This window comes from Camelina sativa, chromosome 18 (assembly GCF_030686135.1).
Source record: "Camelina sativa cultivar CO46 ecotype springtype chromosome 18, ASM3068613v1".
In the NCBI taxonomy this organism is placed as follows: Eukaryota; Viridiplantae; Streptophyta; class Magnoliopsida; order Brassicales; family Brassicaceae; genus Camelina; species Camelina sativa.
This window is the reverse complement of record NC_141897.1, coordinates 14,076,072-14,093,813: the sequence shown is the minus strand read 5'-3', so window position 1 is coordinate 14,093,813 and position 17,742 is coordinate 14,076,072. Positions and strand designations below refer to the sequence as shown.

The window sequence follows — 17,742 nt, the reverse complement described above, 5'->3', positions numbered from 1 at the left end:
GTAGATGAAACCAGCAACATCCCATCGATTATGTCTAAATTATACTTGTTCAATTATGTCTAAATTAAACAGGTTATGTCTAAACCGGTTTGCTAAAAATTTGTATTTTTGTGCTTCCTTTGTGCTCTATACTCAAAACATAAAGTTAAAACTCTAAACCTCAAACATTATAGTTAAATTTCTAAATCCTAAAGTACAAAACATAAACACTTAACTCCAAAGTCTAAACCCTAACCCTAAACCCTATACCCTAAACCCTAAACTAAGACTTAGTGTTGGAATACTAATTTATATTAATTGTTCTTAATTATGAAATTTATAATTATAAGAAATATTATCCTAAACATTGAAATACTTATATTGATATCTTTTTAAAAAATAATTTATTTTATATGATAATTTTCGAATTTAAAATGAAAAAAACAACTCTTAACCAATGAGAAGTAACCTCCCAGATTATAGGATGAATCCTACACCGTTAGATAACGCCGACTATGATCTCAGCCGTCCTTTCTTATTATAGACGCGATTAATGTACACCGTTGATCTCTCTCGCTAACTTTGATATGGTCCGTTAAATGTTCTTAGCCAATAAGCATTAACCTCCGAGATTGCAATCTAGGCGAAACCTACACTGTTGATCTGTCTCGCTAAATTTGATCTGAGCCGTTATTGTTCTTAGCCAATGAGCAGTAATCTCCGAGATTGCAATCTTGGCGAAACCTACACAGTTGATCTGTCTCGCTAACTTTAATATGATCTGTTATTGTTCTTAGCCAATGGTGACTAACCTCTGAGATAGCAAGCTTACATAACACAACTCATCTTTAGGGTTTACCAAAATTTCCCCAACTCTTCCTTTGTGTTCACCAAATCGTTTCAGAATGGATCCATCTCCATCGTGACCAAATGGATAAGACGTGGATTTCTCTGCCAAGGTATACAGTAAATTCAATCAAGCTTACAACGAAATTATTTTTGCTGCCAAATGGAAATCTAAATTCCTTTCCAATTTACAATGTAGGAATAGCATCGATTACTTAGAAGGAGTAACGAAATTCGCCAATTCATCAGCAAGAAGATTGGGCAATCTGTCTGAAATGCTATGCCCATGTAGAGATTGTCGCAATGTATGCCATCAGTCTATAGATGAAATTGTTGAGCATCTAGTGATAAGGGGTATGGATAAGAAGTATAAGCCTTCTTGTTGGAGTATTTATGGTGAAAAAAGACCATCTGCAGAAGAAAGTGGTCCTCAACATGAAACAGAGGCATTTGACTTGTTTAAGACATCATTCTCTATGGGTGAAGCTGAACCAAATCAGAGGAATGATGATGAAGCATTAGAGGCAAACGACGGTGAAGCAGTAGAGGAAACTGAGTTTAGGAAAAAGTTAAGAGAAGCTGAAACTCCATTGTACTCTGATTGTATCAAATACACAAAGGTTTCAGCAATTATGGGACTTTACAGATTCAAGGTTAAGAGTGGTGTGTCAGAGAACTACTTTGATCAGCTATTGGATTTAATTCAGGACATGCTACCTGAAGTCAATGTACTTCCGAAGAGTTTAGCTGCAAGCAAAAAATTTCTGAAGATATTTGGTTTCGGATACGAAAATATTCATGCTTGCAAGAATGATTGCATACTATATAGGAAGGAGTTTGAGAAGTTAGATAGCTGTCCAAGATGCAAAGTTTCAAGATGGGAGAAGGATAAGCACAGTAATGAGATGAAGGTTGGGATTCCAGCAAAGGTCCTTAGATATTTTCCAATCAAGGACAAATTTAGGAGGATATTTAGATCAAAAAAGATGGCTGAAGATTTGCGGTGGCACTATACCAATGGCACTGAAGATGGTACAATGCAACACCCCGTTGATTCTATATCATGGGCACAAGTGAATGCTACATGGCCAGACTTTGCTGCTGAGCCAAGGAATCTTCGACTTGGAATTTCTACAGATGGGGTGAACCCTTTCTCCATGCAAAAAACCAATCACAGCACATGGCCAGTGTTGTTGGTGAACTATAACACGCCTCCGACTATGTGTATGAAGGCTGAAAATATAATGTTGACTTTGTTGATCCCTGGTCCAACAGCTCCTGGGAATAACATAGATGTTTACTTGGCACCACTGATAGACGATTTAAAAGATTTGTGGGCTGAGGGTATTGAAGTCTATGACTCATTTGCGAAAGAGAATTTCACACTTAGAGCCATGCTGCTTTGGAGTATCAGTGACTATCCAGCCTTAGGAACATTGTCTGGATGTAAAGTGAAGGGGAAACAAGCCTGCAATGTATGTGGAAAAGATACACCTTCCAGATGGCTTAAGTTTAGCCGTAAGTTTGTCTATATGGGGAATAGAAAGAGACTACCGCCTGGCCATCGTTAAATATATAAAAAAGCTTGATTTGATAACACTGTTGAGGAAGGGAATGCCAAAAGGATACAAACTGGCGCTGAAATATATGATACACTACAAGCTTTTAAAAAATGATTTTGGAAAACCTCTAGACAAGGAAATGAAAAGAAAAAAAACTGAGTTGGAAGATGATGAGGTGGATCAAGAAGAAGAGTGTGAAGAATTAAATGATCTATGGCGGTGTAAGAAGAGATCAATATTCTTTGAACTACTTTACTGGAAGGTAAAGTAAAGTAATCGAATTATATTCTCTTATTGTTGAATCTGAATAAGCTAGCCTAACAGTGTATTCCTTCATGTGTTAGGATTAGCCTGTTCTTCATAATATTGATGTTATGCACGTAGAAAAAAATGTGTCGGATGTTATATTGTCTATCTTGATGCAAAGTGCTAAGTCAAAAGATGGTTTGAAAGCAAGAAAAGACTTAGAAGATATTGGTATCATAAATCACTTGCGCACAGAGGTCAGGGGAAAGAAAACATACTTACCTCCAGCAGCCTACTGGTTATCCAATAAAGAAAAGACTATTTTCTGCCAAAGGTTATCTAAGTTTACAGGTCTTGATGGTTATTGTGGTAATATTGCAGATAGTGTTTCAGTTAACCCTCCAAATATAGGTAGTTTAAAGTCGCATGATCATCATGTCCTAGTACAGAACTTGTTATCGGCTGCATTAAGAGGGTTGTTACATAAGGGTCCTAGGATTGCCATCAATAGATTATGTAGTTACTTCAACAGGTTGTGCAATGCATCATTGACCCAGAGAAACTAATGACAATGGAGACAGAGTTTGTGGAAACAATGTGTCAACTGGAGCGCTTCTTCCCTCCATCCTTTTTTGATATCATGTTGCACCTTCCAATTCATCTATCAAAGGTTTGATGTACTCATTTGCTTCAATATATGTATTTCCTGCAATTATGTTCAACTAATATTCATTTCGTGACTGAGTTATAGGTACATGAAAACACTTAAGGCTTTTGTTAAGAATCATGCAAGGCCAGAAGCATGTATGGTTGAGGGGTATTTAGCTGGAGAATGTGTTGCATTTTGTTTAGAGTTCCTTAAAGATTCAGTACCAGTTCAAGAAACAATTAATCGCAATGAAGATATTGAGGCTGATAGAGGCGTGGTTGAAGGTCGACCTCTACAGAAGGGTATAGAAGTTACCCTATCAGATAAAGATAGAGACATTGCACATCGCTATGTGCTAATGAACATGTCATCTTTGGATCCTTATATTGAGTAAGAGGTAACCCTTTATGTTTCATGTACTAATTATTATAATAATTTCAATCTCAAAACTATTGTTTAATGTAAAATCAGGATGCATTTGGAAGAATTACAAGCTAATGATGCTCGATGTGCTAAAAATGAAACTTTGTTATGGAAAAACCATACTGAGCATTTTGCACAATGGCTTAAAATAAAGGTTTCCAGATGCAACTTGTCTTCTTGATTATTTGTTATACGGCTTGTTAAATTGACTGATTCGCTTGTTAGCTTCATGATAATGTTTTGCTTGATGACTGGTTAGCTTATCTTGTAGCTTGATGGCTGGTCTTCTTGGACCAGATTGTTAGCTTATCTTGTAGCTTGATGAATGGTTTCTTGGCACAAATTGGTAGCTTCATGATCATGTTTTGATTGATGACTGGTTAGCTTAGCTTGTAGCTGGATGAATAGTTTTCTTGGCACAGATTGTTAGTTTCATGATTATGTTTTGCTTAGTGACTGGTTAGCTTAGGTTGTATCTTGATGACTGGTATTCGTGATTATCATTTTAGTACTTCAGCTTGATGATCAAGGTTGGAATTTTATTGTGGCAGATTCATTCAGACTCAACAAATAGTCATTCTAAGGAGATAAGGTGGTTGGCATTTGGACCAAGAAATGTTGCTTTAGCACATAAAGGATTTATCATTAATGGGCAACGGTTTCACACAGTTGTGGTTAAGCGGAAGACACAAAACAGTGGAGTAACTTATGAAGCATTTAGCATGTGTAGATCAAGTGCTCGATATATGAGACAAGTCGCTGATATGCTTACATATTATGGAGTGATAAAGGAGATTTTACTTATGGACTATCACATATTCAAAGTGTCGCTGTTTCGATGCAATTAGGCCAACACAGGGAATGGTGTGAAGGAGGAAGATGGTTTCACTCTTGTCAACCTTCATATGAACCAAACAACCTATTTGAAAGATCCATCAATTCTACCTTCTCAAGCAAAACATGTTTTCTATTCTAGGGAAGATGATAATTCAAATTGGTATGTTGTTATGAGAGCACCGCCTAGAGGCTATAATGAGTTGGAAACAGAAGAGAATTTAGGTGTTGCACATTTGCCTGTCCAAGAAGTCGATGATTTGGATGATGAAGCTTGTGATGATGATAGTGTTTATGGTAGGGATGATTGTGAAGGCTTGTTAGTGATAGATTGATAGGTGTTTGTGGTTTTTGTAAAAAATAAAATTTGTTATGGTTTTCTAAACATTTAAATATATTTATATATTTTGCATTAATTTTAATTGGTTTTTTTTTACAAATATTCAAAATAAATTTTTTATTCTAAATAATAAATAATTCGTAATTAATTTTAATAAATAAATTTTGAATAATTTAAAAACAAACTAATAACACGAAACATTTGCTATCTTTGCTATAGGTAAAATCAAATTAATGAGTTTTAATAACATTTGTATCACATTATTATAAATATTAACAATTGCACAGTAGACAACGCTATCGTTGTACAGTTAACTATAGCAAACCGGCAATCCGCTATTAAAAGTGTCTGACCTACTATAATGGGCGATCTTATAGCGTTTTAGGAAACGCTATAATTGTAAACTCGTAGCGTTTAACGGCCGCTATTAATACTCACATTTCCTGTAGTGTTTGCATAAACAGAATATAATTCTTGGTTAAGTAATTGTGATGCTCTTGACCAATTATGGATTTGTAAATGTTGAACTTTGATTTACAAAACAGAGTATGAGTGAATGAATAAATAAGAAGAACAGAGAATGATAAATGATTCTCTCTTCTACTCAAAACACAACCGAAACAACACAAACAATAAGAGTTGTAACTCTTCGCTCATCTAACAGACACAAAACCTAATGTATGAAATTTATAGACCTAAGTAAAATATTACTAAGAAACTCAATTATCTTCCAACAGTCCGTTTAATTGAGTTTCTGTTTCACTCCAAATTTCCTTCTTAGTTCTTCAAATCTGGAGAAGACAACTCCAAATTTTTCATTTTGAACTTCATCTTCATGACAATGTCATTTTTCTTCTCTGATTTGTTTACATAATACCAATCTTCATTCAATTCTAATATCCTGCTTTCTTCACTTATTGCGTCACTCCATGCCACTATCTCAGACGCTTCATATGATTGTGGTGTCTTTGACGCAAGAAAGAAAATATCATGAATTTGATCTGAATCTTCTATTTGTGTTGTTTGTATCTCATGCATAATCATATCTCTTTCGAATGTGATTTTTCCACTCTCTTGAGAAAAGTTCGGTTTGATTGGAAAACTTATCTACACCATCTTTACCTTCGTAATCTTCTTTCCCTTAGATTTTGAGATTATGCATTGCTTATTCTCGAACAAAAACTAATATGCACGAGTTATCATTTACGAAACACTAAGCAAACTTTTTGCCAATCCAGGAAATAGAAAAACATTTTTCATCACTCTTCTTTCTTTGTTATTTATGATAGTAATAATCTTTTCCTAGTTGCGACACCCCGGTTTCAGAGACTTGCGGGGAGGTTCAAAAGAATTGATTTGACCACCTATGTTATCAAAGTGCACTTATCTTTTTGGTCAAGGGTCCTGAGAGAACTCCAGAGTTAAGCGTGCTTGAGCTGGAGTAGTCTTAAGATGGGTGACCTTCCGGGAAGTGACTGTTGGAACTGTGCAAGTGAGGATAAAACACAGGGAAAGATCATGTAGTGATTTGTAGGGACGATAACAAGTCTTTAAAGCCTCTCCGAGACGTAGCAAACCGACTGTCGGATATTGATGGGCTCACGAGCCTAGTGAGAGGACGTGAAACCCATTAAGGAAAGTGGGCCCATGGACTGGAATTGGACATGGGCACACTGAGAGATTACGGTCGGGGCGTTACAAGTGGTATCAGAGCCGAACCCAGATGCGTGTGGAGTTGAGTGGGCTCACACCGTTTGCCGTGACGGTCTTGGTGCGCGGTTTTTGTTTGTTTTATGTTTGTTAGCCTCTGTTCTTGGAATAGCAGCAGTTAAAGATGATTGAGTTGTTGGTCGTGGATGTGGGCATGGTCGTGGTCGTGGTCGGGCAGGTTACTGAGGCCAGCGAGTGTGTGGCCTAGAGTTCTACAAGGAGGCACGTAAGAGCGTCGCAAATGTATCAGGAGGGACCAGAGGGGTTAGCTGGTGAGCGTACTCGGCATGCGCGAAACCTTGGCTGACGGTGTTCAGTCCGGTTGGAGGACGTGCGGGCCGTGTTGACGGTGGCACAAAGGTCCTTCACGGATGGACGGTGCTGCGGGATTTGAGGACGAATCCTTGTTGGTGGGGGAGAATTGTAACATCCGTGAACCAAATAGTGTGATTTGGGGATGGGTGTTGATCGACACCAGAAATGTGTCGATCGACACCAACTTTTTCTGGTTCGACCAGATTGTTTTAATTTGCGGTTTTGGGCTGGTTTGGTTTAATTGGTTGTCCAAACCGAGTATAGAAGTGGAGAAGTGACCTAGGTCGGGGGTGGATGTGCTTTTGGTCGCCGTTTAGTGAGATCGTTTCCTGTGGATCATGTGTGAGGATTGGGAATCCGGGTGCGGTCGTTTCAGTAGACCACCAAAGCACCAAGATCTTTTGTGAAGCATTTTTCTTCTGTTTCTTCTGTTATGGTTATTTTCATTAATGATGACTCCTTTTCTTCGTCAAAGTAAAATAAATATTTATTCTTCGTCTAAGTAAAAGTTGTTATTTGCATCAAGATTACTGGATAAAGTTGGTTAAACAACTTAAAAGATGGAAAATACTTAGGTCCACTCTTAGGGGTGAGCCCTTTTGTTCACCATCTTCTCTTTCAACCAATCAAATTATGCCACCTAATAACTAGTAAAAAAAATAAATATTTTTATAATTTTAAAACTATTAATAAGATGTTATTAAGTTTTGATTTACAAGATTATATACTAGTTTAAGTTTATAAATATATTTATATTTTACAATTAAATGATATGATTTGTCAATTTTTGTTTATAAAAAAGAATTATGGTTTAGGTTTGAGTTTGAGTTTATAAATTAAAGGGGATGTTAGGTTTAAATTTTATAATTTGTAACGCCCCGACCGCCACCTCTTAGTGGGCCTCAAGTCTAATATTTGTTCATGGGCCCACCTTCCTGCAAATCGTCATATGATCTTTCCTTGTACTTTGTCCTCACTCACACAATTCTGACAATCACTTCATGGAAGGTCGGCCATCCTGAAACTACTCCAGCTCGCTTAACTTTGGAGTTCTCTGATGATCCTTGACCGAAAAGATAATTGCACTTTGGTGATATAGGCGATCAAATCAATTCTTTTAAACATCTCCACAAACCAAGGTGTCACATGATTAATTAAATTAAAATTATGGTTTAGGTTTGGGTTTATAAATTAAGAGGGGTTAAAATTTATATTTTATAATTACACAAAATTAAATGTTGGTTTGGTTTGACAAATGAGAATTAAAGTTTAGATTTTACAAATAAAATAGATTATTACATGTTGGTTTGGATTGACAAATAAGAATTAGATTTTAGATTTTATAACTAAACGAAAATATATATTGGTTTGAGTTTTAAAAGGAGGATTAAGGTTTATATTTTATAATTAAACGAGATTATATGTCAGTTTGGATTTACTTAAATTAATGTATTCCAATTTTTCTTTAATGATTTTTTAAATATCTATTAATATTTATTTTATTTAATATGACATGACATTGTTTGATTGGTTTATTAAATAAGAGAGGTGAATGAATGGGTATAACTATCTTAAAAGAATATGGTTATTTTAAAATGACGAAACCTAGCAATATTAAAGTTTTGTTATTCCATTTTTTGATCACTCTTTTTTTTCACTAAGAGAAAATGACGCAAATGGACGAATCAATGAACAGAGATGGTGGAGCAAAGCTCTAATTACAATTATGTTGTTAAAGCAAAGGTGTCAACAAAGATGATCGAACATAGATAAATGTCTTCAATTGGTAAAATGGTTTTTGCAAAATGGTTTTTTATTCTTTAAGAGCATTCCCATTGGTAATACTCAGATGAATGTCTTCAATTTTAAATAATATTAAAATAAGAGAATTTTTTTAAAATACCTCTTTTGAAATAGTCTTTTTCAAAAATACTCTTTTTTGGTCATTTTTTTTTTGCCCTCCTTTAATTTTTAATAACCATTTTACCCTTAGATGAAAAATATTTTATTCAATAAAAAGAAAAACAAAATATTCCGCCAAAATAATTTCCGACATATTTTCCCGCAAAAAAAAATTCGAAAAAATTTCCCGCCAAAAAAAATTTGATAAAAATTTTCGACAAAAAAAATTTCCCGCCAAAAAAAATTTACAAAGTGTTTAAAAGGTTTTATAAGATAGAAATCTCATAAAAACCTTATAAACACCTTGTAAACGCTTTTACAAGATTTGAAAAGAGTTTTAAAAGGTTTTAAAATGTTTTAAAAAGTTTTTTAAACATATTTTAAACGCTTTTACAAGATTTTTATAAGGTTTTTAAAAGGTTTTCAAAATATTTTTAGAAATGTTTTTAGAAATGTTTTTAAAAGGTTTTTAAACACCTTATAAACGCTTTTACAAAGTTTTTAAAAACATTTACAAAGTTTAAAAGCGGGTCCAACTCAAACTCGATACCATCCTCATCCATATCTACTTCTTCGTCATACAATTAAAACTTTATTTTTTATTTTTTTTATTAAAAAAACTCAAAGACATCCCAACGGTATGACCGATGGGAATGATCTAATGATTAAAACTGAAAGACACTACATGAGTTTACAAAAAATAAAATATCACTGACAAATACATAAGTGACACTGACACCCATTAACCCATAGACTCCTTATGTCCTACAATAAAGAAAATTACATTCCAACTTGATTGAAAATCAGTGACAATTATTTTTAATTTACCCATTTATTTTCATGTTTGAATCACTTTTCAACCGAGAAGAAGCTAGAAGAGTGAAAGCACTGTGAAGAAGTATAAAGAATTTGCTTGGTTAGAGGAAATCTTTGGCTCCATCAAAGTTACCCGTCTTAATGCTGTCTTAAAAAAAAAAATCATGCACTATGAGGTCTTTATCTGTATTATTGCATTTTTACAATCAACGACATTGGATAAGCTTTTTTTGTGAAAAAAAAAAAAAAAAAAGTGAAATGATAAACAATATCAAGCGGCCAAGACCATGTGTTCTCCAAAAAAGCCTCAGTTTAATCCTTATCAAAAATTTAGAAATTAGTATTTGGGAAAAGTTGAAGCTTCGTTTGGAGAAAAACAATTAAGTAACAGCCGCCTATGATGCTCCTCGTTTGGAGAAGAAAAGTGAAAAGGATTTTGTTTGATAATTGATCGATGTATCAAATGAGAAGGCAATGAGTAGGTCGGTTACTATTTGGTTAAAGATTTCGTAAATCTATATATACATTTTTGAAGTACATTTTGGGTTCTACACTTTTAATTTTGCTTATTTAAAAATTTAGTCCCTACAAAATTGTAATAAAAGCAATAAGTAAAATATGGTAAATTGACAAAATCAATTTTTTTATTGAAACTAATTAATTCTACCTAAATTCCCTATTAATAGCAAATTTGTTTTCTATAAATGTGTCCCAAAATAAAATAAAAAATCATAAAAAAATCAATCATTAAACCGTATACACTGAAAAATAAATAATCAGTTAAATTAAATAATTATATATTGAACAAAACAATAATAGTATTATTTTAAATAAACACAAAACATTATTCTGATTAATTATACATTATACAAACAGTTATATTTCATAATTTTAGTGTTTTATCCTGACAAAATTATAATACTCTAAGAATAGTTGTATCACCGCTTATATATAAAAAATAATAAAAATTCAAAAGATGTAAGTTTAAAATCAAATATGATTATAAATAAAATTAAATAACTGTCATACCACGGGTTAAATCCTAGTTTTATTAAGTTAACAAGAAGAGATATCACTTTATGACACAATTATGAGAATTGATTAGGTAAAAGAATCACGAGAATCACGGATTGTTATATAATCTATTTTTTGATCAACAAGGAGATATATAACTTTAATGACATAATCACATATGAGCATATTATTGTATAATCACTTATGCTAATTAATTTTAATTTATACAATAGTTATATAACAAAAAAGAAACTATAAAACATTAATTCCTTAAATTTCATTAACATTTTTAAATTTTTTATTGAATAAATCATACACTATCAAAATATTTTACTCATTTAAATATAATAATATGTACATATCTCTTGAGTTTATTAGTTTTTTTAATTGTTCAACTTTGATAGGCCCTATTCTTTTTAAAGTCGCTCGACAAGCGACTGTGACCAATTAAAACGACAGGGACGATGGCAGTTAAAAGGCAAAATGACAACGACGAAGGAAAGATAAAAACACGGACATGTATGCTCGAGTAAAAAAAAGTGTCACTTGGAAGAGGGAGGAATCGCCGGAACGCCTAGCAACCGTTAGGGCAGCATATTTCAACCGTACGACGATTCTTCATCTCAGCAACAGCGACTGTTATAACTCTATCCATGTCTATTTTTCTGTCGCATTTGCTCATCCAGCGTCTCTTAAACAAACATGTCCATAATAGTTTCTTTTAGTATTTTTCAGCATTACTACTACTGTCAAACACTAAATTATCTACTATTTGCAGATGATGCCCTCTTTTTTTTCATGCTCATAAAAAGACTTGCTCTACCATAATGAAGATTTTGCAGGACTATGAGAGAATTTCAGGACAAACTGTTAACCTTAACAATTCAGCTTTAGCTCCCGAGTAAAACAACATGTTAAAACAAGACTACGAAAGATTCTAAATATTCAAAATGATAGAGGTTATGGCAAGTATCTGGGTCTCCCTGAACTTATTGGCAAAAAAAAAAAGAGGAAATTTTCAATTATGATGTGGAAAAGGTAAACCAGAGAAATCAATGATGGTCTACTCGTTTTCTATCAGAAGCTGGAAAGGAGTTCCTTCTAAAAATTGTGGCACTAGTCTTTCCGGTCTATATAATAAACTGCTTTAAATTATCAAAAAGTATTTGTGAAGAAACAAATAGTACTCTAGCAAAGTTTTGGTGGAGTAAAAAAGGCAAACCGACCGTTCATTTCACAAACCTATCGTTGGATATGAAGCTTGTAGCACCACGAAGTTACCTACCAAATTTCAGCCGAATCGGACTCCGTTTCATCTTCCAAACGTTGCTCCGAAGTAGCCATCTAGAACCAGTCCTTGATGTTCATCCACAGTTGTTACAACCCAGAAATCGCGATCGAAGCCTTCTTTCAAGATTCTTCTTGCCGCAAATCCCTAATCGACTACAACCATCAATTCTCTAATCGATCTAACATTAAAACAAAAACACTTACCTGGATTACATCCATGAGAAAGCCTCCTTGTGTCTCCCAATCCACCACAAATCTCCCATCCATCCCCTCACAAATGAAGAAGACGGAACTCCCTTCTTCTCCTTTGTTTCTATCACAAAATATTCACTCCACAACAACAGATCGCGCAATCCAAGCCAAGAAACTCCCAAAACTCTCACGAACATTGTCTAACCCTTTCCCCCCTTTTCACAACTCTTGAGAACGGCCAAAACTATCTTTTTCCCACGACCCTAGGTCAGCTTTCGCTTATATACAGCGGTTAGGGATTCCTAAATAAGCCAAACCAAAACGAAAAATTTAGAAAACCCGATCGAACCAAAATTGATGGTGTCGATCGATACCCACTCCCAAAATCCCCAATTTGGTTGGCGGATGTTATAGTGAGAGACATAGTATTACGTGGAACATAATTGAATTTCTATTGGCAGTACATGATGAGTTGTATTAATCCTTATATTTTGATTGCTTAACTGTTTTAATTAATGTGTCAGCACCAACCTTAAAATTGATGCTGATATGTCAGAAGAGGAGAGCAACACATCCTAGTTTTATTGTATTAATGTATTATTTAATAATTACTTTAGAGAGTAACCGATAATATATAATTCTAAGTTAAAGCGATGGATCTATATTAGTATTTTTGCATTAACTTTTGACAAAAAAAAAATCATTTTGGAAACAATTAGCATTCAATGCATTGACTTTAATATTAGTTACCAAATTTTTCAAAATTAATTATAGATAAGATTTCAAAAAATAAGAAAATCTTTCTACCTCATTCAAATATATATATATGATTCTTTTTCATTTTTATTTAAATTTATATATTAAATATCTTGAATTATTCTATAATAAATTTAGTTAATAAAAATTGTGATTTTTTTCCTGCATATGATTTAATACAAATTTTAAAAACACACATATATTACTCAATAGATGAATAAAAAAAATACTGGTACAATATCCAACATCACCTACAAAAATTGGGCAATCGTTCAGAGTCATAATATAAAAAAGACAAAATTGATTCATAATACAAATAAGTAGAAAACTTGATTTATTAGGCATTCAAACTTAAAAACTTTTTGGTTTATTCCGATTCTAAAAAATTTAAATATTATAAATATTTAAAACTTTTAAAAATATATATATTATAAAATTTTATATTTTATAAATCTAGAAATATATAAATTTTTTAGAAATTTAAACTTTATAAAATGTTAAAAATATTAAAAATATTTAAATGTTTATGAAGTTTCGAATATAAAGTTTAAATATTATAAATATTTCAACTTTTAAAAAAGTTAGAAGACCTTTAAAATAGTAATAATATATTTAAACTTCTACGAAACTTCAAATATGAGAAATAATCAACCGTTTTAAGAATTCTAAGTATTACAAATATTTAAACTTTACAAGAAGCGTCAATCTTATAAAATGTAAATGGTTACATTCTTAATAAATAACACATCAACTCAATCTAATATTTATAATACAAAACAGTAAATTTTAAAATTTAAGATGATATAGTGTGAGTTAAAATATCTCAGGATGAAGGTATATAGCGGGACGGATTTTGTCTATATTTATATAAATTTAAATATCATTAATTTGGTGTTACACCGGTAAAACATCATTTCATTATTTTGTTAACACTATCGGTATCAGATAATACACATATCTAATTAAATTGATTAAATAAATATTATGTAAAAAATAAATTATATAGTGGTATTATATGGTTTAAACTTTAAACCATGAAATTAACAATTATTATATAATTATAACATATTTAACCAACAAATACGACATATAATTTGAATGTTTAGTTATAAACTATTTGTCCCACGGTGTACCGCAGTCCTAATCTTGTTCTATATGTAAATTTAAAACAATCATACACGAACAGTGAGAATATAAGAATTAGGGGTGGGCATTTCGGTTTAAGTTTGGGTTCGGTTCAGTTTATTTGGTTTTGGTAAAACTCCAACCAAACTCAACCAAAGTTAGTTTGGTTTGGTTTGTGTTCGGGTCGGTTTTTGTTTGGTTTGGTTTGGTTGGGTTTTGTTTTAGTTTGGTTTGGTTTTAATTCGCTTTAAAAATTAATTAATGTAACAAAATTTTATTCGTTATGGTTTTACAATAGTTAATTAATCCAAATAAATTAGAAAATATTGAAAATCAAAATTAATACCTAATATTATATATAATTAAATCTATATTTATACTTAGTTAATTTTATCATAAAAGTTAAAATAAAGTAAAATTAAAACAAAATGCAAGTGGTAATAAATAAAATCACATATTTATAATTTCAATAATATTATTAATTAATTTAAGAAATATATTGGGTTATTGGTTTGTTTGTTTTTAACCAAATGGAACCGAACTATTTGGATTGAGAAGAAACATAATTGAATGGTTGGAGTATAGGATTGGGTTTGGTTTGAGTCAGTTTGAGTTCGATTGATTCAGTTTGGTTTGGTTCGATTCAGTTTATATGCCCACCCCTAATAAGAATGGACGACGATCCCTAATAAAAACATACATATATTTTTCTTCTATAATCTATAGTATTTTGGAAGATGGTCTAACTCTCTTCTTATGAATGCAATATCAGCATGTCAAAGAGTGCCACGTGTTGATTAATCCTAATCGGTTTTTTTAGTCTTCCGTGGACGTTTTCCCTCTAATTAACTACAGTTATAAGTTTCACGACCAAACGCCGATAAACAAGTGAAGCAAAATTAAGGAAAAGCATCGGAGTATGACCTTTCTATTTTCACGTACGATGATGTTTATGATGACATGCAAAATATTTGAGGACTTTGAGCTGTCCCTTTTTCCTATGTTTATTGAGAGAAAAAAACAAAATTTAGACCCTATTTTGTTAAGAAAAAAAAAAGAAAAAAAATGAGTGGATCCTAAGCTACTGTACCTCCTGCACATGTGTAGAACCGGCGATGCATGCAACAAATGCAGTTCCTCCATGAATACACGATCTATCGTTAAGAACACAAGGTAAAATCGAATCTCTTCAAGTTATATACACACTATTTATTAACAATTAAACTAATGTGTAAATTTTTGGTCAATCTTGAATTGAATGCATTCAAGTGGGGTTTAATGAGTCAAACAATTACAACATTAATTACTTAGTCTTTGAAGGTTAAAATAAACATTAATTACTTAGTCTTTGAAGGTTAAAATAACAGACAAATTTGTTTCAAAACATCATTGTAGTTTGTTGTTTCTCAAACTTACTTTCTCCTATGCATGATTGTGAGGGTTTTTCTTTTCTTTTTGTGCAGCAAAACATAAAGATATTTCCAAATCAAGGATAATAAGAAAGTAAACTTCCTATTCTTCTTCATCTTTATTCGGTTTACTGTAAACCTAATTCTATCATTATCTTATACTACAGGTACATTACCAGCTGTTTCATACAAAATCCCCCTTCAATCGGCAGTAGGAAAATTGTAGATTATATAATTTTTATATAATGGTTTTTTTAGCTTAATATTTCAGTACAATTGAATTATAGATTTAAATTTTAATTTAAAAGTGAATCACTCTATGGTGTCTTTGAAGAAAAACCCTTTCTGGCTCTCTTTCTTCCTAATGGAGGTGCCACCTATGTATTAACTAATTTATTACGACTTACTTTAATGACTATGTTTTATTAAAAAATCAAATTAATCTTCTTTCTTACAATCAATAAGTGTTTTATTATTCCATGTATTCAGATGATAGATCCTAGTATCCTACACTTCTGTTTTAAATTGAGTCTAGTTTAAGGTTTTGATACTCATACTAAAAAAAATTGCTTTTTATTTTGTTTTTTAATCGTGTGCATGATTGTAAATATTTTCTGGAATATTATCATTTGGAGTAAGGCGGAATGTAATAATACAAAGATTAATGACATACATTTAGTCGCTACAAAATAACGCTTGCGGGTGAAATCCATTGAAAAATATACACATCTTTAATAAAACTTATGAACGAAATAGTCGCTACAAAAATCTCAAAATAAACATCTACTGATCCATATAGCTCATGATATTTGCCAATAGAAAACTAATAGAAACCACAAATTTCATACTCTTCAACCAAGTATTAAAAAGTTAGTATTGGTCAAACTGAATAAATAACTGTATTAAATAGTATTCGCATAGTTATTATAACAATAAAGTATGGATTGGCTAACCAATACTTTTTTTATTAGAAAAAAACGTACAGTATATAACAAGAAAATAGTTGGTAGAGCTAATTTTTACCTTTCATTTTTATAGAAAAAATATATATATATATAGTTATATTTCTAATTTCTTTACATATTTCCTTATTCAATAATTTAAAAAAAAAACATTCCCTTAATTGGTATACACTTTAAGTAAATATAAATCACTTTCTTTTTATTAGAAGATACATTTGAACAAAATCATAAATGGGTAATGATTACATATCAGTGACAAGTTTCGCTAATTCCCACCCCACCATATCTTGTATACACTTCAGTTTTCCTTTATATATGTGCACCAGCTCCCATCAAAATCTCGACCTTCAAACCAGAAAAACCTTTAAAACTGTGAATATGGAGAACAAAAGTAACCAGCCGCCCCAAGTTAACCCGAAGCTAAAACGCTACTGGTTAAATAAGATGGAAGGTGACTTAGATTTCAAGAATCATGAGTTTCCCTTGGCTAAGATAAAGAGAATCGTTAAGTTTGATCCGGATGTGTCTATGCTCGCAGCTGAGGTTGCTGTCGTCTTCTCGAAGGCCAGTGAAATGTTCATCATGGATCTCACCATGCGTGCGTGGAACCATGCCCAGGAGAACAAACACAGAACGATCCGCGGACCAGATATCGCCGCCGCAGTGGGTCGAACGTTCACGATGGATTTTCTTCTTGATGTTGTCCATGAGGAGGAGGAGCCCAAGGCCAAGCCAGATCACGAAGATGGAGAACTGCCACCCGGAATGGTGATAGGAACTCCTGTTGTTGATGGTAGTGGGATATTCGGTGACGTACTGGAGCCGTGTCCGGGAACTTGGACCGTGGCGCCTGGTGAGTGTCCTGTGGGAGAGGATGTGCCTGGGGGAAGTGGAGGAAATGGAGGAAATTAATATTTCGATTTGGGTTTGTAACCGCATTTGGAAGGATTTGAACTTTTTTTATGAGTTATGTTTTTTGTTTTGTGGTTGTCGTTGTGAAATGTTATGTTTTTTGTTTTTTTGTGGTTGAATATCGTTAAATGTTATGTGCAGTCTTTCATGTCAATCTAATGGTTTATGCATATTTGCTTCATATTAATTTATAAATGCAATGTCTTCAATTATTACTCATAGAAACATATAACCTTCTAATGATCCTTCTAATTAATTTATGCATACAATTTCATAAGATAATAATAGTATTAGAGACTCTATACATCACTAATTGTCCCTGTTAAGAACTCTGTGTGTTTGCAGTCATTATAAGAGCATCTCCATCCCTCATGTTGAGATGTGATCCAACTTGAAACAGGAATCTGTAGTGGATCAGAAGCTTGTATATGTTTGTTTAATGTGGGCATGTTTAGTCTGT

The 17,742-nt window shown here is 32.6% G+C and overlaps 2 pseudogenes across 1 annotated transcript; both read left to right on the top strand.

The window, feature by feature from the left end:
• The first annotated feature begins 1,100 nt into the window (after positions 1-1,100).
• Positions 1,101-4,874, top strand: LOC147922898 (uncharacterized; annotated as a pseudogene).
• An 11,841-nt stretch (positions 4,875-16,715) lies between these two features.
• Positions 16,716-17,469, top strand: LOC104763347 (nuclear transcription factor Y subunit C-8 pseudogene; annotated as a pseudogene). Its single transcript, XR_015588861.1, has one exon. The product of XR_015588861.1 is annotated as a nuclear transcription factor Y subunit C-8 pseudogene (transcript).
• Positions 17,470-17,742: the final 273 nt, after the last annotated feature.